At 36.4% G+C, this 25,450-nt stretch overlaps 1 pseudogene; it reads right to left on the bottom strand.

Annotated features, from left to right (window-relative positions):
* Positions 1-1,009: 1,009 nt before the first annotated feature.
* LOC101707992 (mitochondrial import inner membrane translocase subunit Tim8 A pseudogene) overlaps positions 1,010-25,450 on the bottom strand; it is a 73,638-nt pseudogene continuing 49,197 nt past the window's right edge.

The raw sequence follows: 25,450 nt of genomic DNA, 5'->3' as shown, positions 1-25,450 counted from the left end.
CCATTTCAAAAATGGGCGTCCAAAATGAACAGACATTTCTCAGACAAAGAAGTAAAAACAGCAAATAAATATATGAAAAAATGTTCCACATCACTGGTCATTCGAGAGATGCAGATGAAAACAATACTGAGATTCCACCTCACCCCCGCAAAGAATGGCTGCTATCAAGAAATCAACCAATAGCAAATGCTGGCGGTGGTGTGGAGAGAAAGGAACCCTTCTCCATTGTTGGTGGGAATGTAGATTGGTCCAACCACTGTGGAAATCAGTATGGAGATACCTCAAAGAACTAGGACTATAGGTCCCATTTGACTCAGCTATTCCCCTACTGGGAATCTTCCCCAAAGAATTAAAAGAATCATACCACAGTGATATATATGCACCTATGTTTATAGCGGCACAGTTTGTAATAGCTAAAGCTTGGAAACAGCCCAAGTGCCCATTGACTGGAAACTGGGTAAAGAAGATATGGGGTTTTTTATAAAATGGAGTACTACTCAGCCATAAAGAATGAGAAACTAGAGAAATTTATAGCTAAATGGATGCATATTGAGGCCATACTCTTAAGGGAAATAAATAGGACACACATGTGTAAATACCAAATAGTTTCTCTAGTGTGAGAAATTGAAAGTGTAAATAAGGATGACAATGATTAAAATGAGTAATTGATAATTTGAAATAAGAACAGATCCAAGGGTTTGGGGATGGTGGAAGGGAAAGGGGAAAGGGAAGAAGGGAAAGAAAGAATTCTGAGAACAAAAATGGAATCAAACTCTGTGTAAATAGGGAAGGGTGGAGGGGGTGAAGGGTGCACAGGTAATGGGAGAAAAAATAAAAACTAAGATGCATCACGTTCTGGTACAAACACCCAATGATAAATGTAAATGTAATTTATACCTAAAATGTGCATGCATATATATATATATATATATATATATATATATATATACATACATATATATATATATATATATATATATATATATATATATATGTATGTATATCCAGAGCAAAGCCATTTCTCACCAGCTCTGCTACAGTGACTGTGGTCATAGAAACCATCAAGTCTGGCTTGGGTCCCTCCCTAACTTGCATCTTTGTCTACTACAGACTTACCATCTTAGCAAAAGGTATTTTAAAAATAGTAAATCAGGTCATGACATTTCTCTGGACAAAACACCTTTTGTTATTATGACTTGCAAGATTCTATATGATTTGTTTCCAGTTACTTCTCTAATCTCATCTTCTATAATTTCCTAACTTTTTTACTCTGCTGTAGAAACACTAGCCCCTAGTTTTGCTGGGCATATTAAGGATGCTTGTACCTTAAGTACAATGTAATGGTGTTTCTTTTGCCTTGAATTCTCTTTCTCCATGGTCAATTTATTCAGTCCCTTTAAATATTTACTCAGTGGTCATTGGTTAAGTGAGCTCTATCCTGACCACCCATGTTAAAATTCCAACTCTTCTCTTCAGTGTATCATGGAACTTCATATCCACATTTCCTATCACTAATGGTTTTCCACTGGTATCCTATACTTCTTATAATTAGTAAAATTGTGTACCATTCCCCCAAATAGTATTTTATTTAATGGCATCCCTTCTATAATAAAATCCTGAAACTAAAATCTATCAGGAAAGTCCCACGTCAGACATTTTATGTACTATAACATTCAATCAGCTGTCTACTACTTATCCTAATATAAATGCTTATCCTAACATAAAGCAACCCTACATCTTGCTCAGCTATCTGCTATAAGAGTATTTACTGGGTAGCACAAATGGTCTTACTATATATTAGGATAAGTACATACATATATAATTTTATATAGCAAAAGAGTGAGACATACAGATATAGTAACTTCCCTGAAATATCTCAATATTGCTTACAGAGTGAAGAAGATTTCAATTTAAAATTCTCAATCTAAATCTATTATTCAAATACATGTTTTATATTAAAACTACAAGTTGCATTTGTTATCTGAGAGATCAAATGTTTTAAGCATTATTAATATATAGAATTCCAAATGTGGTGTGGGTATTTAGCTAAAAGAAAAACAATAGGTTTGATTTTTTAATGTCAATTACTTAATTTAAAATGTTTGAGTTCGGTAAGAAGACATTTATATCATGCCAACAAATTTCAAGGAATAACTTTCAAACAATTGGGACTATAAAATGATAAGGTATTTGAATCACAGAATTAACATTTTAACATACAAAAATTACATAGGATATATAAATAGGACATATAATTAATACAATCTTATGTAGAACTCTTACCATCCTGAGCACTGTTTATACTCTATAATAGTCAATTTAGTACTTACAGCAAGTTACTCTTAGCATGTTTCACTCTCTGCTTAATATTTGCTATTCTGCCTAATAAAATTATTAGAGTGGATATTTCTATTTCTTCATATTCATTGGCCCTGAAATATCTTTTTTCAATTAATATCAAAGACTTCTGAACAAATGAAAGCTGGGCGTGGTGGCACACACCTATAATCCCAGGACTCAAGAGACAGAGGCAGGAGGATGATGGAGAGTTCAAAACCAGGATGGGCTACATAGTAAATTCAAGGCCAGCCTGAACTACATAGTGAGACCACTCCCCCTCTAAAAAAAGAACTTTGGAACAAGTTAATTTAGGATTTTTCATACATATACAATCTATTTCTTAGCATCACATAATTTGTATGGATATTAAAAATGCTGATAGATTTCTATTTCTCTCTGATTACTTTGTATGACTATTAGGCAAATCTCTAGGATCTGGCTTTATTCATGATAGCCTTGGGCCAGTCAGCCCTGAGAGGCAGAGAAAGGACACATGCATGTGGACATCTGATTATGTTGCAAAGAAATTAAGCCTTTCACATTGTCCACATTAACAGCTCTGTGGATTTGTTTTGTACATCATAATGATTGAAAACATAATGTCCATGCTTCTCTGATACCCTAACAAGGAAGAAGTGGGAAGAATTAAATAAAGTATAATAATAAAAATGTAATGCGATGCAAATGGATAATTCACATACCAGTATGGCTGTCAAATTTTTGATTTTGTGAGGATTTCTGATCACAGTTAAGGTAAAAGAGCTTTTCCATTCAGGCTTCTTTGAGGCAGAATGTCACCTCCTAACTTCTCTGTATTCAACCTCCAGAGTGGTCCTGCTTGCCATTCTTATTGATCCATGCCATCCAATACAGTTTCACTGCCACAGGTAGTTACAGAACTCATGAAACATAACCACTGTGACTGAGAAATGGAATTTTTAATTTTTTCACATATTTTTATTCGTACATGTCAGCTATGTAGATTAATGGGTTTCATTTTGGCAGATTTGTACATGCATGAAACATTCTTTGATCATTTTCAAGTCCTATTCCTCCCCTTGCCCTTCCCTTCCCCCTACTGTCAATTTTTGGGGGTTCAATGAATGTAATAGATTTTGATCATATGAATCCCTCCTATTACCTACCCTTATGCTCCTCCCCCTTATTCCCTGCCCCTTTTCCAATAATAATCTTCCTTTTACTTTCCTGTCATCTTTGTTATATTCCACATATTAAGGAGAACATGCAATGTTTGTCTTTTTTAGCCTGGCTTATTTCAACATCATGATCTCCAAACCCATCCATTTTCCTCCAAATGACAGATTTTTGTTCTTCTTTATGGCTGGATAATACTCCACTGTGTATATATATATTTTCTTTATCTATTAGTTTGTTTATAGAAAATTAGGTTTGTTCCATATCTTGGATATACTGAATGTGTCACAATAAAGATGAATATGCAGGCATCTTTATAGTATGGGAACTTTAATTCTGTGTACTATATTCAGAGTTATAAGTGGATCAAATGATAGTACTATTTTTAATTTTTTGAGGAACATTCATACTGATTTCCACAGTGGCTGTATTAATTTACATTCCCACTAGCAGGGATGAACGATTTCTTTTTCCCACATCTTCTCCAGCATTTATTGTTTTTGGCATAGCTTGAACTTCCTTGCTTTGTCCCTGATTTTCAAGCAAATGCTTTCAGTTTTTTCCCCACTTAGAATGACACTGGCCATGGTTTTGTTGTACATAGCCTTTATTGTATTGACAAGTGGTCCCTTAATACTAAGTTCTTCAGGGCTTTTATCATGAAAGGACATTGAGTTTTGCCAAAGGTTTATCTGCAACAATTGAGATTATTATGTGATCTTTTATTTTGACTCTATGTGGTATATTACATTTATTGATTTGATTATGCTAAACCATTTTTGCATCAATGGAATGAGGTCCACATGATCATATGATTTTTTTAATATGTTGTTCAATTGTGAATTTTTGAATGTTTTGAATTGTGATTTTTTTTGCATGTGTTATAGAATTTGGTTTGCAAATATTTTATTAAGGATTTTTGCATCTATATTTATGAAGGATATTGGCCTATTGTTTACTTTTATTGTGTTCTTGAATGGTTTTAACATAACGGTAATTTTGACCTCATAGAATGAGTTTGGAAATGTCTGTTCCTTTACTAGTTCATGGAATAGTTTGAGGAGCATTGGTGCTACTTCTTTAATGATCCATTAATATGCAGCAGTGAACTCCGTCTAATCCCAACATTTTGTTTGTTGGGAGACTCTATTACTGCTTCAATCTCATTGCTTGTTATTGATCTATTTAGATTTTTTTATATCTACTTTCTTCAGTTTTGATACGTTGTATGTGTCTAGAAATTTATTCATTTTTCTAGATTCTCCAGTTTATTACAATATAAATTTTCAAAGTAGTTCCTAATAATCCTCTGGATTTCAATGGTATAACATTGTAATGTTATAACGTTGCCTTTTCCTATCTAATTGTATTAATCTGTGTCTTCTTTCTCTTTCTTTTGGTTAGCTGGCCAAAGGTCTATCAATCTTGTTTATCTTTTCAAAGAACCAGCTCTATTTCATTGATTCTGTGTATTGTTCTTTTAGTCACTATCTCATTAATTTCAGGTCTGATCTCAATTAGTTTTTTCCTTCTGTTGGGTTTTGTCTTGGTTTGTTCTTGTTTTTCTAAGACCTTAAAATGCATCATTAGGTTATTTTTTGAGATCTTTCTGATTTTTTGATATAGGCACTCATAGCTATAACCTTTCCTCTTAGAATTACCTTAGCTGTATCCCAGAGATTCTAGTATTTTATATTTGGATTTTCATTTAACTCGAAAAATTTTTAAAGTTCCCCCCCAATTTCTTTAATGGCTTCTGATCATTAAAAAGTGAACTGTTTAATCTTTATATGTTTGTGTAATTCTGTGTTTCTTCTTGCTGTTGATTTCCAGTTTCCATTGTTATAAGATGCAAAAACAATTATTTCAATTATTTTCAATTTGTTAAGGTTTGCTATATGGCCTAGGAATTTTAAATTTTATTCAATCTTAGTTCACTTAAATGTACCTTTAAAAATTGAGAATTCATTCACTTACTAGAAAATATTTAAGAATATCTGAAACAACTTAGATATGTGAAACTACCTTTTCAACTGTGAATTTTATGAAATCTGAATAAAAGTCTAAATATAGATCCAAGAGATGAAAATTTACAATTTATATTGAGATGTGCTTTTAGCAAAAAAATGAACACTAGATTTAAGACTTAGTGTGCTAAACAACTGGAAAACATTACATTTGTATTTTAAGTTGATTGCATATTGAAAATATTTGGGATTTATGGAATTATATAAAATATCACCTTCAATTTCTCCCATTTTTGCTATTTGTATGGCTACTAGAAAATTTTAAATTGCACCTGAGGCTCAGGTTGCATCACTGCCCTTGATGTTCCAGATCCACGTAGCACGATGGTGGTCACATGAGTCCTTTCACATTTTTGAACATTTACTGGTCTACAAAGTGGGGAGGGAATTATTTTCTTTTACTGGAATCTCCAAGGTTTTCCCTTTTCTTTGTCAGGTATTTCCCATTTAAAATTTTTGATTTTCAGATTTCTGTACAAACTCTTTATGGAACTTCAACTACGAGCTTTCTATGTACAGTTTGGTGATGTGTAACAAGAATATCAAACCCTTTTCCAAAAACAGATTGTGAAGGGAAAATCAGATCAAAGATCCAGGTGCCCGTATTGAGGCGATTTTATGAAAGTGACAACATATTGTCTAACTTTATTGGCATTGTCAGAGAAAATCTGATCCTTGAATTTCATCTTCTACACTGTGGAAATAATAATATATGCTTCACAGATTAGATATGAAAAAGGAAAAGTGTAAACTATGAATACATACAGCATAGTGTATGTGTTTTGATTGTTTTGACTTGTTTCTTTAATAGATTTTGATTCCATAGATCATCCAGAAATGTGTAAGTCATAAGACACAGTGAATGAGCCAGCATGAAGTGAATGCACCTGGGTTACCACAACCCAGGTCAAGGAAGAGATAAACAGCATCTCAGAAGCTCTTCATGCATAGCTACCTACCATATGAGTTTGGTCTATTTTTAAATATTATACCCATAAAATCATGTATTATGCATTTTTTGATGTTTTGCTTTTTCATTCCACAATATGTGAGATATGCCAATATAATTGCAGGTTACAATAATTTGTGGGTTTTTTCGTTGTTGTATAGAAGTTCATCTTTATTTTTCTTTTGATTATATAATTATATACTCAAGCTCAGGGTTAGTAAGGATTATGTTCATGTACATAGTTCTGTTACACATAAATACTTATTTTTGTTGGATCTATAGCCTGGAGTGTTAATTGCTGGGTCAAAGAATGTATGCATGTTTAACTTCAGCTGGCACAGACATTTACACAAACTTCAATTGCTGCATATCTGCTAATACGTGGCATGTCATTATAGTTTTAATTTTCTTGTCCATTGTGGAGGATATGAGAAGTTCTCGGGCCCTCAGACAGCCTTGGGAAAACAGATTGTCCTCATGTCTGTGGCAGGCCCAGATAGAGAAGTTAAAGATAACTTCAGAAGACTGTTTGCCCATCCAACAGTGTTCTTCCATTGTAGTCCCTTGAGAATCTCAAATATTTGCTTGGTATTAGACTAGATAAGAATAGCTAACTTTTTAGAAGCTTTAAGTAGCCAGAATGATTTAGATAAGCTGCACTAAGATTAAAGGAGCATAGTTAAAGGAGATGGTTCTTTAGATGCTTTATGTACTCACAGATATAACTAGTGGTTAGTTGGCTAGCATTGTAAACTGTTAATGATTGATGTATCCCACAGAAAAATCTATAAAAGAAGAATATTACCAATAAACCTCACCTTAACTCCAAGAGTTCTGGTCCCCCGTGCCCTTCTTTTAATAGGTTTCATCGGATACTGTCTTCAGGTTCCAGTCTCCCACACCAAGGAGACTCCAACAGTCCATAGTCACAAGAAAGCTCTTTTTAATTCCAGTGCAACACTGACATTCTGATATCATTGATTTATATTAGCCTATGTGTTGGGAACAATGCTGCATAATTCTAGGGAAAAATCATTTGAGTAGGCCTAGTTCTCCAGCCTACAGACCAGCTACGACATTCCAGACATAATTGCATTTTGGCCTTGGATCACAACTGAGACCTCAGTGATCCCTGGATGCTGTAATCTCCAGGACAAGACTACACCGGCGGGAGATGCCAGAGAGGAACTTCATCTTCATCTGCATAGTTCCTCATTGTTCTTAGATTTCCACTGCCCTCCAGTCTTTTTACACCTTGTTTATCCCAATGTAAAGTACTGAACTCTGCATTTTCACTTGTTACATCTGTTTCCCCATGTACTGAATAAAAAGTGCTGCAAGCTAGGGGGTTTTTGTCTTTGCTGCCCAGAGCAGCACTGATCAGACCCAAACCTCAGCTTCTTCTCATTTGTCTACCTTTCCTGTAATTCGCCGTGTGCTGCCATGGCTCACAGGAGACTAGGACTCACTGCAGAGGTTCTAGTAACGTCCCCTTCCCCTGTTCCCTACACCTATACCTACTCTTCATGGTAGACAACAGATCAGTTAATACTTTTAAAAGTTTTTCTTAGAGTGTACACATTCTTAATCTGTACTTAATCATGCAACTGTGTTACATGGACATCTTCCTCATACAACACTATAGTTAAAAATCAACATCTTCTCTAAATACAACCTTTAAACAATTTCCTTCAATTTTATATCTTGATAAATATTTGGTGAAGGAATATGACAATGCTACCAGTGTAAATCTATATCTCTTCATTATTAACAAATAAAATGGATTCTAACTATAATATTTAGTAGCACATTTCATCAAAAGTTACCCAGAAATCAGAAAAATTACCTAGAAATCAGGCACACCTATAATACCAACTACTCAGGAAACAGAAGCAGGAAGATCACAAGTTCAAGATCTGATCTCAAAATTTTTTTAAAAAGGGCTGAAGTGTAGCTCAGTGGTGTAATGCCTGCTTAGCATGTGTGAGGTTCAATCTCCAGTATCATAAAAAAATTACCCAGAATGGTATGCACAATGAAAATTTCTCCTTATTTATCAGGCCTAAAAATTATCACCACTTCACCATTTCACCCACTCTTGTCCTGGAAAAGGTGCAGAAGCAGATTCAGCTATGTAAAGGTAATAGTCATGAACAAAGGGGCCTGTGAAAAGAGATGGACTTAGACTTTTTGATCTCATGCTCAGGTTTGATATTTGATATTTTTTTCTAATGTCTACTGATTTCAATCTTCTTTTATATTATGATAAGGCAAATCAAATATATGCCTATAAAGAAATTTCAGATACATGATGTTATATGAGATTATAATAAAATTATTTTAAGACCCAACACGTTTGAGTTTTAAAGGCTCTGATATGTCTCTGATAGAATCTTTGTTTACATCACTTTGTTAGCTTGCCAAGAAATCCCCTGTGAGTAAATGAAACTGAAAACTAGAAACAATGCCAAGAGCATTACCATATCAGGAACATTTAATTTTGTCTATTTACTGTAATTTTACAGAAAAAAAGCTTGGCATCTACTAAAAATATCTCATTGTTCTTTAGCAGGATAACTCTGATGATTTGGATTAGTGTTCACAAATATTAATGCCCTTCCACTCCTACTGTGATCAGAGCAGTTTCTTGCCTTGTTGTACTAGGCTTGGAAAATTAGTAAATATGATGCAGGCAGAATCCTTTCCTGTGCTTGTATGCTTTGGCATGGTTTTTTGACACCTGGCATTTGTCATGAAAAAAAATTACCAGGTGGCCACTGACTGAAGGAGTGCAGAAATTACATGAAGCACAACTGATCAACCTGGATCCTAAAATACTGAGCCTGGATCCTAGCTTTGCCACACTGAGCTGCAGCCTTGCTGCAAACTCATAGATGAGAAAAAGAGAGCTTGATGTGAAAGACACTTTGTTCTGATGTGGTTTGTTATGCACATCAATGTGGCAAAACCTGACTCAGACAGCTTCAGAGTTTGTTCAAAGAGATTGACATTAAGGTCCTCAAATACAAAACTTCATTTAGTAATTTAGTCAAAATATAAAAATCCAGTTAAGAGATATTTATTGAACATTTATAATGGGCCAGTCACTGTGCTGTATACTGAAGAAAGATGGTAGAGTAAATAGTCATGGAAAAACAAGGAATTATAGCAGAATGCAATCTGTTTCTGATATGGATAAGCACCAATTACAGAATAATTTAGAAAGAAGATTAGAAGTAGCTGACAACTCAAGGATGTTTTATAAGAGATGAAGTATGGGTAAGAATTATTTAAATTAGTATAGGCAGAGGTAACACTGCAACATGCTTAAAAACAAGAAGGTACGACCGTTGTGCGACCTATAAGGACCGTTGTGCGACAAGGACCAAATGGGATGCACAGAAAAATGCGTCCATACAGGTACATAGTTGTAGGGGGCTAAGCATATTGAAAATGTTTCTGAGGCTTCTGGCAGCCATCTGCATAGTAAGTTTAAAATGTGAAAAAGAGAAACTTCATACATAATTGCTAGGATTCAGCTATGCATGATACCAAGGATAGGATCCTGCATGAACTCCTACATTTAGGAGGCCAAAAAAGGCAATAGATTCATTAACTTATCAGATACTTGCTAAGCACTGTGAATATGATCGTAAATTAAAATAATACAACTTCCACTCAGAGAGATTAAATTGTAGTTGGAAATATGGACAAGTATGAGTAAAGAGGCAACTCTAACACCTAGTATTAAGTGGTATCATATGGAGTTACATGGGACAAAATTTATCAGGGAAAGATGACAGAAAAAGTCACAACTATGCTGAGAACATGAAAGAAAAACAAGTATTACTCAGGCAAGAAGTAAAAAAAATATTCTTCCTAGACATAGTGATTTCCAAGAGAAAAATAATGAATCCATACAGTGGGTGATTACTTTAAGACAAATTGGGACAGTTAAACAGGGCCAGATTATTAGTTTCTGTCTTAGTTACTTTTCTCTAGTTTCTAAAACAAAATACTTGACACCCAAAGTTGGAGGGGGAGGGGTTTATTTGGCTTATAGTTCATAGAGTTTTCTGTCCATAATCATCTGGCTCCAAGGAAGGGATGGCAAACAGAAATTGCAGAGGAGAAACAACATGGTGCACACAAGGTAGCAAGGTAACAAGAGAATTTAATAGCATATTTCTGCCCTTTTATCTTATTCAGACTACCAAGATTAGGGCAGTGCCAAACTAATCATACACTTAGTGGTTTAGTAATCACACACCTTTAACCCCAGCATCACACATTCCAGATTTAACTACCTGTGAAAAAGAAAGTCCCACCTTGTCCACAAGAGGCTTTGGGGGAGACAGCTAAACACAAACCATAACATTTCACCCTTGGCCCCCCAAAGACTCATGCATAACCCTTTATGCAAAAAAGCATTTAGTCCATCTCTAAGAGTTGCCAAAGTCCTAACAATTTTAGCATTATTAAAAAGTCCAAATCCAAAGTCTCCTCTGAGATTTAAAACAAACTTTTGGCTGCAAGCCCCTGCACAAATGAAAAGTCAAATATTTTCAACATTCAATGGCACAAGATAGATGTTATTATTCCAAAAGGTACAGACAGGAGGATACAAAGGAATGGAACCAGGGCCGGGGATTTAGCTCAGTGGTTCCACCGCCTGCCTCGCAAGCACAAGGTCCCAAGTTCGAAAGTTTGATACCCAGTACCAAAAAAAAAAAAAAAGGAATGGAGCCAAAGTAAGTCCAAAATCCAGCAGTGCAAACATTAATTCCCACAGTTCCACTTCCAGCATCTGTGTCAAGTTGTGAATTCCATAAGGCTTCGGTGGCTTCTCCCCTATGGCACTTCCTGTTGTTGTAGCTCTCAGGTCTTCTCTTTTGGGCCTGCACTGCTCTCTCCTTATAGCTTTCCTCAGATGATCCACATTCCTGGTTTCTCCAAACTTCTGGGGTCTCCACTTTGGCTTTTGGCACCTTTGGCTTCACACTCACAGCTTCACATATTGCCTTCTCAGGGCCTGGCCTCCCAGAGCTACTTGTGAAATCTTGGCGGAAACCTTCCTGACCCTACAACTCTTGCATTCTGCATGCACCTAAAACCAGTGCAACATGGATGATACCAAGGTCTGCTGCCAGCTGTAGAAGTAGTACCCAGTCTTCCCTCTCTCCTGGTTTTAGGGGTCCAGTGCCTGTGAACCAAATCCGAAGGAACAACTTCACTAAATTGCCATTTTGGAGTAACTTCCTTAGGCCAACATCAATTGGAATCAATTTCCCTAGGCTGCCACCATTCTGGAACATGGTGCTCTGGGGATTTCTTTTGAAAGCAAAATCTTTTACCTTTACATCTCTGATGTTGCAAAGATTGGAGTCTTGCTGCTTCCTGTGATGCCCTAAGGCTATGTTTTCTTTTCTTTTCCTTCTCAGCAAGCAAGATCTCCTCTGTTCTGTCTTTGCAGGATGAAACTTTACTGCAGCTTACTTTCTGGCCAAACTCAAAATGATTTATATCATTCCACTGGGCTTCTTGCTGTTGATTTTCAACATAGATCTGGCTAAAAGCCCCTGATAGTAGCCATGCCACCACCTCAAAATTTGACTGCCTTGAAATTTCTTCTGCAAGATTAATTAGTCCACCACCCCTAATCTCAGTCTCAAGCAAAGTCTCTGGACATGAGCAAAATGCAGACAAACTTTCTGCCAAGCCATAATATACATTGTCTGGAGTCCAGCGGCCAATGCAGTCCTTCTTCCCAGCAGAAATCTCTTGAGCCTGGTCTTTACTGGCCTTCTGGTCTTCTGAGCTCTGACTAGGATCTCCCATACCCAACAGTTTAAGATGTTCCAGCTCTACCTCTGTAGCCGACATCTCTGAAACTTTCCTATCTTTTCCCTTTCCCACAAGCCAGTTCCAAAGGCTCTTGAGACACATGGCCAGGTAATGTCATAGCAATGACCCCACTCTTGGTATCAAATTTCTATGTTAGTTACTTTTCTCTCCTTGCTCAGACAAAACACCTGACACCCAAAATTAACAGAGAAAGGGTTTATTTGGCTTAAAGTTCATAGAAGTTTCAGTTCATAATCAGCTGGCTCTGAGGCTGGGATGGCAAAAAAGTATCACAGAGGAGAAACAACATGGCACGCGCAAGATAACAAGGTAAGGAGAGTTTAACAGCATCTTTCTGCCCCTTTTGTCTTATTCAGACTAGGATTAGGGTGGTGCCAAACTAAACATTCACACTTAATGATATTAATCACATGTACTTAATCCCAGCATGACACATTTCAGATTCAACTACCCCGAAAAAGAAAGTCCCACCTCATCCACATTAGGTTTGGGGGGGGGGGGGGACAGCTAAATACAAGTCATTATGGAGAATAGACTTTAATTTGAGAATAAAGAGAAGCCATTGAGGAATTCTAAGGGGAAAAAAGGGTGGAACTCATAGAACTTAATATTGACTGGGTTAAAGAAAGGGAAGAAAAGAAGAACACTTAGAAATGGACATAGGCAAATCCACAAAGGACAATGTCTTGAGAGCACAGAATGTGTCACAAGGGCAAGCCAATGACAAAGAGATAAAGTGATGTAAAAAGAATTAAATGAGGTTAATTAAATAACTTTTAGGGATAAAATAAGAAAATCGGGGTAATGCTTATTATCATGGTAGGAGAAGACTTTTATGAAAGAAGAGCTAGTCAAGCGCTAATGTGGCAAGGAATTTGAGACTATAGCATAAGAAAACTTAAAAAAACTTGGATAGTAGGAATTTGTAAATAACATTTGAAAGAAAGTTTCAGGAAATTGGTGAGTGCAACAACCATATTGAAGATACTTTCAAGTGAATTAGTGATGGAGAGATGGAAAAGAAAGTGGAAGAAACAATGGATGGCAGATTAAAGACATAATTGTTGAGAAAAAGAGTATTAGAAGAAGGATCCCAGGCCAGTTTGGTTTCTGAGAGGAAAAAGCCAGGGAAGAAGAAGAGATTTAAGGTATAAGTGTCATGAGTGTTAGGGGCACTTGACAGCAACATTCCAGAGGAAGTGGGAGGCTTGACTTCCAGCTTAAGGCTCGGTAACACATCTCTGATAAAGATGAGGGACATGTCACCCTTAGGGACAGAGGATAAGCAGAGACAGGCTAGCAAAAATAATGAAGAAATTATTCCCAAAAGGTAGCTGAGGAGGGCACTGGCTAGTCAAGTTTGAGAAAAGCAGTGTGTAATCCATTTTTCAAGGAAATTGGTAAAGACATGTTCTTAGCTTCCAACTTTAGATATTCTTAGAGTAGTTTTTGTGGGAATTAAATTTATTGAAGAATATTATGTAGCTGACAATACAGTATTATTAAGAGGTATAGAGAGCCACAGCTATGGATGATGCACAATACATGAAAGTAAATAATAAAATACCATTGCTGTCAACACATGGTCACTACATCTCAGTTCACCAAAATACCACAGCTTAGACCTATAGGCTTAGGATTGAACAGTAAATATATGTGAAGTGCCAAATTCTTGGAACACCTTGGTACCACTGACTGCTATAAAATGGATTCAATGAGTGTCTATATCATTGGTTGTTTCCTTCTGTAGGACAGATTGCTCCATGTGTAATAAAACACTTATTCACATGGCCAACCACTCAAAGTAAAAACTACATTCACAGCTCTTATGAAGCAAATGTTGCCCCCCACTTTGTGGCTGCTTTTGGGAGAGTGAGGATGAGTCACTCCCTGGGTTATGAAACAACCGATTGGAGGAAGTCCGTGTCCCTGTGTACTTCACAGAGCAGCGCCATCATATCCATTCAGAATGACAGAGTATCTCTTTGTTATAAGAGAAAAAAAAATTACTGTCTAATTTTTCTAAAAAAAAAAAAAAGTTTTCATGAGTGTGAATGACAAGTGCCTTGTACCCAGACAGTTTGGGAGAATGAAGGGAATAAATTCAGGGTCCCTCTCTGTCAAACTCTTCACGTAGGAAATATTTCCCAAACAGAAGAGATATTCAAAAGATATTAGGCACAATCTGGGTAGCTGAGGCAGTAGGATCGCAAGTTCAAGCTCAGCCTGGGCAACTTAGTGACTTAGTGAGACAGTCTCAAATTTTAAAAAAAATTAAAAAGGGAGTGATGCAGGGATGTATCTCAATGTGAAGGCCCTGGGTTCAATCCCCAGTAACACACACATATGCACACATGCAAATACTAATAAAACAAATAGTTCAGCAGGAGGAAGGAAGGAAAGGAGGGGATAATGAGTTGGAAAGGAGGGGATAATGAGTTGCAAAGGGGCCCATCAGAGCTTGCACTAATTAAGGTCAAATTTCTTGGCTCTTTTAAAAAAAATCTTTGACATCCTGATGTTGGGAATAGAAATTAATCTTAGCCTAGTGAAACTGCTGTTTAGTTGTCAAACTGTAAAATTCAAATCTGACATAAATCAAATATTCATAGAATGGACTGAAAGACAGGACACCTTTCCCTCCCTGAGTGATAGCAATGGCCCAGGAGGACTGAGTGGAAGTAAACGCAGGCAGAAGTTTGAGTCAGATCAGGATGCAGCCCTACTTCTGCCTAACACTCTTAACTAAAACTTGAAGCAAGTTATTTGCCCCATTGAACTTATTTCTTCATCAGTAAAATGAAAATAGTTACAGTTCCAGCAAGAAAGTATAGTGCTACTGATAGAGAATGCTAAGCTTTCAGCATTATAAACCCTCAACACCTAGGTAAATATTTGACGAATATGAACTGCTTCCTTTACTCTCTGACTCTCATCTCATGCTATCAGCTTTAGGCAAATAAAAATATCTAGTCCTATCTGGAGCTGAAACCAATCTACCATTATTCAAACCATTCTTCAGAATACAATGTTTGGACCTAGGAAACAAAGAGTCATGACTCACAATTAGAAGATGGAATCCTTAGGAAAAATCCACATTAGCATCTAAACAACAAAATGAGCCTACTGACATTGAAAAATGTTACTATGTTTTCAATTTCATTAAAGTCTCCAATAAGCAAACACATTTATTTCTATGCTATGTGTCTGATAGCAACAAGGGGAAAAACCATTAGTCTACAAGCTCTGGGACTCTAGACCATGACAGCACTGATGGAATACATGTTTCCTGAAAAGACATACAATCCTGCCTATCTGGTACCATTGAAATATTAAGGAAATTACTTATAAAACAGATAAAAATCCATTATAGGAGCATAGCCTAGCAATTGCAAAGGAGGATGGGAAGGAGTGATTTCCAATTCTCCTTGAAAATTAAAATTTTTTTCCTGTTATTATTCTTATGAAATTAAATTTCATTGTGCAGTTCTCATATTCATAATTACCAGATTGCTTTGAGAATTAGGTATTAAAAGCCACCTCATACAAAGGTAGCAGCTGATTTTTCTAAATACTATATTTTTAAAATGATGAAAGAGGAATATCATTTCAAATTATCACTTTAATCACCATGCTTGTTCTGTGTCAACTTACCCACCTCACTCAGTACACTCATTTATAAGCACTGAGGCAAGACACCTACAAGAACATCCTACCATGCCCTAAAACCATTCAAATTATTCCAGGAATAGCATGATCATGAGTATTCATTTGAATGTCTAGAAGAACTCTAGAGAATAGAACCTAGAAACCCATAGCTCTTGAGAAGCATAATAACTTGAATAATTTCCTCCAAGGATGTTCACATTCCAATCACATAGAATCTATGATTATATTATTCTATGTGAGAAAAGGGACTTTGAAGATGTAATTAAGGTAATGGACTTTGAGCTGGGCAAAGTGTCTTGCATTATCCAAGTGGATCCAAGCTAATTACATAAGTCCTAAAAGACAAAGGTCCTTTCCTGGCTCTAGTTAAACAGTGAGAGAAGGAAGGGGAGAGAAAGATAGAGATGACAGAGAGAGAGAGAGAGAGAGAGAGAGAGAGAGAGAGAGAGAGAGAGAGAGAGAGAGAGAGAAATAAAGAGAGAGTGAGGGAGAGGGAGAGGATGAGAATGATGATGATGGTGATGATGATGATGATGATGATGATGACGATGATGATGATGATGTTGAAGGCGATGATGATGGAAGAGGACTAGAGTGATGATAATATGGGTACTCAACCAGTCTGATGTTGATTTTGAGGACAGAAAGAATGATGAGCAAATGCCTGTGGGCAGCCTCTAGATGCTGGAAAATTTGGGAAATGGATTCTTCCCTAGAGCCTCTAGAAATAAAATGTCCACATCTTGATTTTTAACTGTGCAAGACTTCTGAATTACAGAGCTGTGAAATAATAAACTTGTCTTGTTTAAGCAACTAAGTTAGTGTTAATTTGTTGCAGCAACATAGGCCAATATAGGAGGGTTTATGAGAATCCAGTACTTGACATTTTCCTCCTAGTTCCTACTTTTTGTGTCTGATATTACAATACCTCTGATTTTTCTGTATATTTGCTTTGCTTCCCATTAAACACACTGGGTCTGGAGCTCTGGGCCTGTTCCCTGTTCTTTAGGCTGGGGTCCTGAAAATATACTTGGCTCTTACTAGCTTTCACTTTGGAACTAGATTCTGTGAAAGCAATGACTACCTGCCAGCAATAGCTCCAGCTAGGATTAATCATGTTGCTATATACTGTTCTGGAGATTTCTGCTGATGTCTTTTACTAGTTAGGATCCACTTAAACATCAAGTATATCTAGGACCTAGTATTCTGTCCCTCCCTCTCTCTTTTTTTCTTGGTCTCTCTTCTTATTTTCCATTCCCTTTTTTTCTTTCTTCTGTCCTTCTTCCCTTCCATTCCAATGCTGATGCCTTTTACTAAAACATCTAAACAGGTGCTACTTAAAAGATAGATAGATAGATAGATAGATAGATAGATAGATGATAGATTTTAGAGAGGAACATTAAAATCACTCAAGGGTGATTTTAATTTCCATCATATTTGAATAGGTCATTGAATTACATATTTACAATAAGTGAATTTTATCATATGTAAATTACACCACAGTGAAGGTTTTTTTAAAAAAGAAGAAAGTTGGTTATGAAGCTTTTATTTTTCTTCATCTCCACCATCCTCCATTACATGCATACACACAGGGCGGAAAAAAAAAGAGTAAGTAAAGCATAAAATTAAAACTATGTTTATTTGCCAGGCACAGTAGTGCACACCTGTAATCTCAGCACTCAGGAAGCTGAGGCAGGAGGATTGCTGTGAGTTCAAGGCTACCCTGGGCTACATACTGAGTCCAAGCCCAGCCTGAACTACACAGTGAGGAAACCCTCAATCAATGAATCAATGAATCAATGAATAAAACTATGTTTTATTCAATAAATCAATCAATAAAACTATGTTTACTCTACTTGCCTTATCACCAATTTTCCAACATACTACTGTCTTTATCAATTCCAGCTTTTTATCTACATAATTTAAAAAATTTGGAATGAATTTATAGAAAATTTGCCAATACAGTATGGAGAATTTTCACATTCTGTTCACTGAGCTTCTCCTAATGCTAACATGTTATATAATCATAATACACTTGTCAAAAAGCTGTACTTAGTTCTGGTTATTAATTCCATATCTTTAAATAAGATGCTTAAAGCTCTATTAATCAGTTTAGACAATATCCATTGTATATGTCATTATGAGGAAAACGAATTAGCTTACATGGTGGGGGAAATCTCCATCTTAATGCTTATGATAAAAATTTGTTTTACAATATTTTTAGTATTTGATTGGTTAACTTTTAAAGTAACACATTTAGGGAATTGCTTCCTTATGGTTGCAGGACTGAAGTTCAGTTTCTTTTAAATACTTTCAACTGGGAGCCACTTCCAGCTTCTAAAAGCTATCTGTACCCATTGATATTTGGACTCTTCCTACAATGGAAAATCTTTTTCCTGCCTTCCATACATAGATTTTCCCTAATTTATCTTGGCTCAAGCAATTAGGTTAACCTTATGTGAATAATCTCCTTTTTAAAAAATTCAAAACCCAACTGATTAGAGACCTTAATTTTACCTGCAAAGTCTCTTTTGCTGTATAATGTTACCTGATCATGGTACAACACTGGGGCAGGAATCATGAGAGCAATTGAGAATGCTGCCTGACCCTATCAGAAGAAGCTAAAATATGGGACCTTGTTCTGAGGCACCAACATTCTCAGTAGAACCCCCAACTATTCTCAAGTAGATCATTTAGTTTATTTAAACAGTCTTGCTTCATCTCTACCCAGGGGCTAAATTCAGGACTAATTTTGACCTACATGTCTGGGGCTATCAGGATACCTGGCACAGAAAGTAACAGTCTATATGTGTGCATCCAAATACTATTTGAGTTTGGAGACCTTCCAGGGCTTTTCCAAAATGAAAGAACTGAAATGGTTAGATGCTTCATGCTACTGAAACTTCTGTGTGTCCCATTTAAGCCAGCTTGTTCACTGTGAACTGCTCTTGAACCTTAACTGCTGTAAGAAATGGAAACTTGCCGGGGATTTAGCTCAGTGGTTTCGGCACCTGCCTTGCAAGAGCAAGGACCCAAGTTTGATCCCTGGTAAAAAAAAAACAAAATGGAAACTAAACTATTCATAGACATGAAGCTAATAGCCTAAGAGCAAAGCTCTAAATTTCTGTCATGTATGCTAACTCATTTCTCCTCTTCTAACATATTTTAGTTTGAGGAATTCCTTAATAAATCATGAACAGGTCAGTTCTGCTTCCCATCTTCCAGTACAAATGAATAAATATGACAATTCAATGGAAGAATGAGATAATAAACATGAATGAGAGAGAAGAAAAGAATGTAAAATAACAACTGTGTAGACTTTGAAGACTCATCTATGTTCTTACTTCAATACTTCTTAAAGTGTCTACTAAGTTTTTGGATGTTGTTGTGGATAGCACCTCCTTTGGGAATTGTTCCTGATCGCTTGAATTGAGGTTAAATTAGTCTTTCTTCCTTTTTTCTCCCACACCACCCAACACTCAGATCACCATTGCTCATGGAGCACAGTTACAGCCATTGGTTTATCTGTTTGTCATTTTCACTAATTAACACATTGATTGGATATCCACAAACTTTCCATATCTCCTAGCACATACTATCAATACAATAAATTTTAAAATGTAAGTAAACATATATAGATGGGTGAAGGAATAATAAGTTGTTAAATTGACAAAGAAAGTAACAGAAAGCAGATTAAATGAGGTACTAGATGTCAGCAAAGTAAGGCCATCAACAATCTAGGGAAAGTCCTGCTTCAGTGAACTCTGCAGACTTTTATAGTCAGAAAAAATTCTAGAAAGAAACTTTGCAGGTTCAGCATGCATGTACCTTGTAGGTTACTTTGGCTTTAATGATTGCTGGTCATTTAGAGAAAATCTAAACATCAAAGCTTTGTCATGGCATGAAAAGACAGTTAAATAGAGTATGAAGCTCTTCTGGTTTCACACGAATCATCTCATAATTTTCACACAGTAGTCCATCCCTGTGTTGAATATATTGATTTCAGAAATGAAGATCCCTGAGGACCCCTCGGCATGCCTACTGGCAAGCAGCTTAGCCTTGTGGGCTGAGAGGTCCCTGGCCATCTGGAGCCCTGCTCCATCTGGCTCGTCAAGCCCACCTGTGACCAACAAGATGGGGAGAACCCCTCGTCAAGCAGCTTAGCTTCGTGGGCACCTGCAACCCCCGTGCACCCCCCTGCCACCTCTGGCCTGGCTGTGCCACTACCTGGTTCCACACTACAGAGGCTCAGGGGGCCATAAAGGCCATTGTCCTGAGCTCCAGAAGTGAACAATAGATAGAGGCCCTCTCTCAGGCTACTTGATGAAAACTAAAGCCCACTGGAAAAGTGAAGAGAATCTCTGCAATAAAGGCACCATACTTGGTAAGTTGGAGGGATCATCACCTCCCATCAGAACCTGAACTATCTTCAGGGGAAGATAGCAGGAACCTGCAGCAGAATTTTGCAGAGTTCAAACCTGCAGGAGGTCAGGGTGCTCAACTTGGGACTTGCAGCTAGACCTCTGCCTGAATCTCATGGGTCTGCTACTGGCTTGCTGAGACTCATTGACTTAGATCTGCACACTGCTGCCCACATTGCCTATTGAGACAGCAGAGACATACCCTGAAGGAGGCCCTTCATTTTTATCTTTTATTTGTTTTCAAAGTTACCACTATTTTTTGCTCTTATTTTTAATTTTTATTTTTTTCTACTCTTTTCAATTTTTATTTTTCTTTTTCCTTTCTTTTCTCCCCTCTCTCTCTCTCTCTCTCTCTCTCTCTCTCTCTCTCTCTCTCTCTCTCTCTCGCTCGCTCCCATGTTGCCCCACATTGTTCTTCATCTCCCTTTGTGTTCCTAATCTGGGCCTAATTCATATTTCTTCTTTATTTTTCTTTTCTTCTCTTTTTCCTTCTCTTGACTGTGTCCTCTGGCCTCACTGTTAACCTTCCCTTATCCTTCTACCTACCTATCCCTCCCTCCCCAACTCCTTCCAACACCCCATCCTGAAGGTTAAAGTTGCTGTATTGAAGAGTTCATTCACTATAAACATATGGTGGGTTGGTCCTCAATTTTGATTTAATTAACACAGTTAAAGGTGATAGATTAATAACTACAACAAATTGTTATTTTCTAAGATGTACTTGATCCTAAGGTGTTACTGATTGTATCACTTGGGCTAAGCTGTTGTGATTGATCTAATCAGTTGTCCTTCCTGGTATAATGAAAATGAGATAGCCTTGGAGCCATTAGAGACTCAAAACATAAAGACCAGCTATATCTGGAAGACACCTCTGAGAAGCAATCAGTCCACAAGAGTTCTAACTACAAGCAATAAAGATACTTACAATAAGCAACTTCTAAGTATCAACCCAGGAATTAAACCAAGGACAGTACCAAAAACAAAAATGAGAATATATTTAAGCAAGACACAAACTCAGACTTCCACACCACCAAAGGCAAATTCTGGGGGAAAATTCTGATAATCAACCATCTGAACACCCTGAACTGATAGCACAGCAAGTAACAAAACAGATGAATGAGCCTTGAGAAAAATTTAAAGCAGAGGTAATCTCCCAGGTAACTACAAAGATGGTGAGCAGAGTGAAAGACATGATTAGAGGCTCTAGAACAGAAACATAAAAAACTAGATGAGCTCAGAACCATGCTGGAAGCCATGAATGCCCAGCATAAGAAAGAAATGGAAACCATAATCATCCAGCATAAGAAAGAAATGGAATCCATGAAACAGATTCAAACAGATATCCAGGAGATTAAAAGCTCCACTGAAAGTATCCACAGCAAATTAAGGGAATGTGAAGACAGACTATTAGATATAGAAGACAGGATTGCAGTTAGTGACCATGAAAACAGAGATATCTTAAAAATAGTAAGGGACCATGAGAAATCAATCCAGCAGCTGCTAGATCATGCAAAGAAGAATAACATAAGACTGATAGGAATCTACAAAAAAACAGGAGAAAGTAAAATTGATATAAAAAAACTGTTGACGGAAGTAACAGTAGAAAACTTCCCAGATAGAGGTAGAGAATTGGACATACAGATAAGTGAGGCATATAGAACTCCAACCAGCCACAATCAAAAAAAGCTACACCAAGACATGTAATAGTCAAGATTTCAGAAACCCAACAGAAGAAAAAAATCCTACAAGCATTAGAGAAAAGAAACAAATCACCTACAAAGGAAAGCCCATCAGAATCACAGCAGACCTCTCAACGCAAACCCTCATTATCAAGGAGAGCCTGGAGTAAACTATTTCAAGCCCTAAAAGAAAACAACCTCCAGCCTAGACTGTTGTATCCTGGAAAATTGTCTTTCAAAATCAAATGAGAAATTAGATACTTCCACGACAAAGAACACCTGAGAAATTTCATGAACACCAAACTAGCACTCCAAACAATTCTAAGCAATATCCTTGAAAAAGACAATGAAGGTCTCAACTCCATGAGGCCCAAAAGAGGGAAGCCACCAGGCAAGGCAAGAAACTAAAGGGAAAGGAGGGAAAATAAGAAATAAAAGAGGGAACAAAAGTAAAACATCATGACAAGGATGAGTCAGTATCTATCAATTATAACCATCAATGTTAATGGCCTCAATTCACCAATCAAAAGAAATAGACTGGCAGAATGGATTAAAAAGGAAAATCCAACAATATGCTGTACACAAGAAACACACCTAACTCAAAAAGAAATTCATAGACTGAAAGTAAAAGGATGGAAAACAGTTCTCCATGCCACAGGAACCCAGAAGAAAGCAGGGGCAGCAATCTTATTTGCAGACAAAGTAGATTTCAAACCAAAATTAATTAAGAGAGACGAAGATGGTCACGACGTCCTTGTGAAGGGAACAATCCAAGAGGAAGAGATGACAATCCTAAATATATATGCACCAAATATGAATGCCCCTAACTATACAAAACAAATATTAATGGACATGAAAAACCAGATAAGCACTAATACAATTGTAGTGGGGGACCTCAACACCCCACTATCACAAATAGATCATCTAGACAATAAATTAACAAAATTCTAGAACTGAACCAAGCTATTGAACAAATGGACTTAATAGATGTTTACAGAGTGTTCCACCCCACAAAAACATTAGCCACAGACATTAGAAAAGAGAAAGAAATAAAAGGAATAAAGATAGGAAAGGAAGAAGTTAAACTGTCATTATTTGCTGACAATATGATACTTTACACAGAAGACCCAAAAATTTCTGCTAAAAGACTTCTAGACTTAATTGAGAGATTCAGTAGAGCAGCTGAATACAAGGTCATCAGTCAAAAAACAATAGCTTTCTTATACACAGAAACTAGAAGCCATAGAGAACGAGAAATGTAGTACTTGCCTGAGTCCTAGCAAATAGCATGAGTTTTGGTAAAAGACACGATTAGTAGATAATCAGCAACAATAGTAATAACTCAACATTTACCAAGGATACTCTTTGTGTTAGAAACTTCTCTAGACAGGTTTCTGTACTCATACAATCTATACAAGAAACCAATGATATGAACTTCACAGGGCTGGACTACCTTACTCAGAGTTAGGTCATAAAATCAGACCTAACTATTTACTAAATATCATTATGATAACTAGAAAATCCCTAAACATAATTATGGAATGGCTGAATAATTCCAAAGAACATCTACTTTCTGTAAGAGTTTATTTCTTTCTGCTCTACTGTTATGCCTTAAAAACCTTTAATTATACTGTAAAATCCCAGAAGAAGAATTAAAATGCTTAGTGAAAGCCCAGGGAAAAGTTGTATTATAGAAGGTGCACACCCATTAAATGCATTGGAGGTTGCACCCCCCCACACCTCCCACCTGTTACATTTGAGATAATTCAGGGTAGAGAAGATAAGTACACTTATCAAGAAGTTAGCAAGTGGCAGAGCTGGGATTTAAGCCAGAGCCCATTGGTATCACTTACCACTGTGATTCACAAGGCTAATGGAGGCAATATTGCATATACACTTCAAATAAAAATAATTTCTTTGCAGAGACCAGAAAAATAGGTAATAATGATGTATGTCTAAGCTAAAGCATAAATACAGAAAACTTTAAAAGTGGAGAAGAAATGTTGGCAAATTCATCAGTTCTTTATATAAAATTCCATGTGCTGATGAGTAAGTGAAAAAGTAACTAATTCCTATGTGCCATGTTTTTTAAAGCACTAAATTTGTAAGGTATTCTGAAAAAGATTATGATTCAATGACCAATTTTAATAAAACTTGAAGAATGTGGTACAAGAGACGCTGAAGTTTAATTCCTGAATTGATTTTTTTCTACTAGTCCCACACATTCCCAGTCAAACTAAAGCAGTTTTCTGCTCCAAATGAAAATTGATTTTTCTAATATTTAAAAAGTCCAGACTGGAGTCAGCAACATAAGTCAGCAAGTCTTTGGGTAACTTTACCAGGCTGGATTACAAATTTCCCTAGGACTGGGACAGACTTCCTACTGTAGAGTTTTTTGCATGTTGTCCTGACATAAACTCATTTCTATGAGTATCACTCATACTTTATCTCAAGGACAGAGGTCAGTTTTAGAGTCCCAGTCATACTATTTGCCTTGATTCCTACTTGAATCTTGCAAGAAATTCTCTGAGTCAAAAATTCTTTCAGGTGGCAAGAAGAGATCTGTAAAATGTCATGTTTTAGCTCACTCTATAATATAAGTTTTAAATGTGGATAGATGTGGTATTGACTTAAAAATTAATTGTAATTCATTTTTAACTTTTTTAGTAATTGCTTATCACCAAGGCTGGTGACTTTCATGCTTTTAAATATGTTTTTGTATTTAGAAAAAACTAGTAGAATCTAAATCTTTTCATTGCTTCCTCTTTGATTTAAAGAACAAATGCTCCTGGTTCTCTCAAAGCTCATCCATCCACTTGTCATGGGAGCATCACGCCTTCCATGATTCTTGAGGAGCTTGCACCTGAAATTTCTCTCTGTGTCCCCCTCAATCACTAGTGTCATCTTCATCAACATACAACAAGTTCTACCAACCATTTTTTAAATCCTTCCCTAACATCAAATATCCTTATTAGTCCTGCCCTACTTCTCAGTCCTCAATTCATAGAAAAGTTAGAAAAGTTATTATCAGTATTTATTGCTATTCTTTTTCTATTCTGATTCATTTCTCATAATTTTTTAAATTCATTTTGAAGCAATTTTAAACTACTAGAACATTTGCAAGAAAAGCACAGGAACTCCCTGAATCTCCTTCATCTAGTTTTCACAGTTTCTTACATTTTACCACATTTGCTTCATGTTTATCTGCTTGTGGTTATGTGTAAAATATGTTCCATTACCATTATTATTTTTCTGAACAACTTTGTGCACAACTTGCAGATATACACTTCTTTCTGTTTAAACACTCTAGTGTGTATTTTTCCAAAATAAGAACTATCTCCTACA

Source organism: Heterocephalus glaber, unplaced genomic scaffold, assembly GCF_053883595.1.
Source record: "Heterocephalus glaber isolate CG9 unplaced genomic scaffold, H.glaber_assembly_v1.0 deba00000347, whole genome shotgun sequence".
NCBI lineage: Eukaryota > Metazoa > Chordata > Mammalia > Rodentia > Bathyergidae > Heterocephalus > Heterocephalus glaber.
Note: the sequence above shows the minus strand (reverse complement) of the source record. Positions and strands in the feature narration are given on the sequence as shown.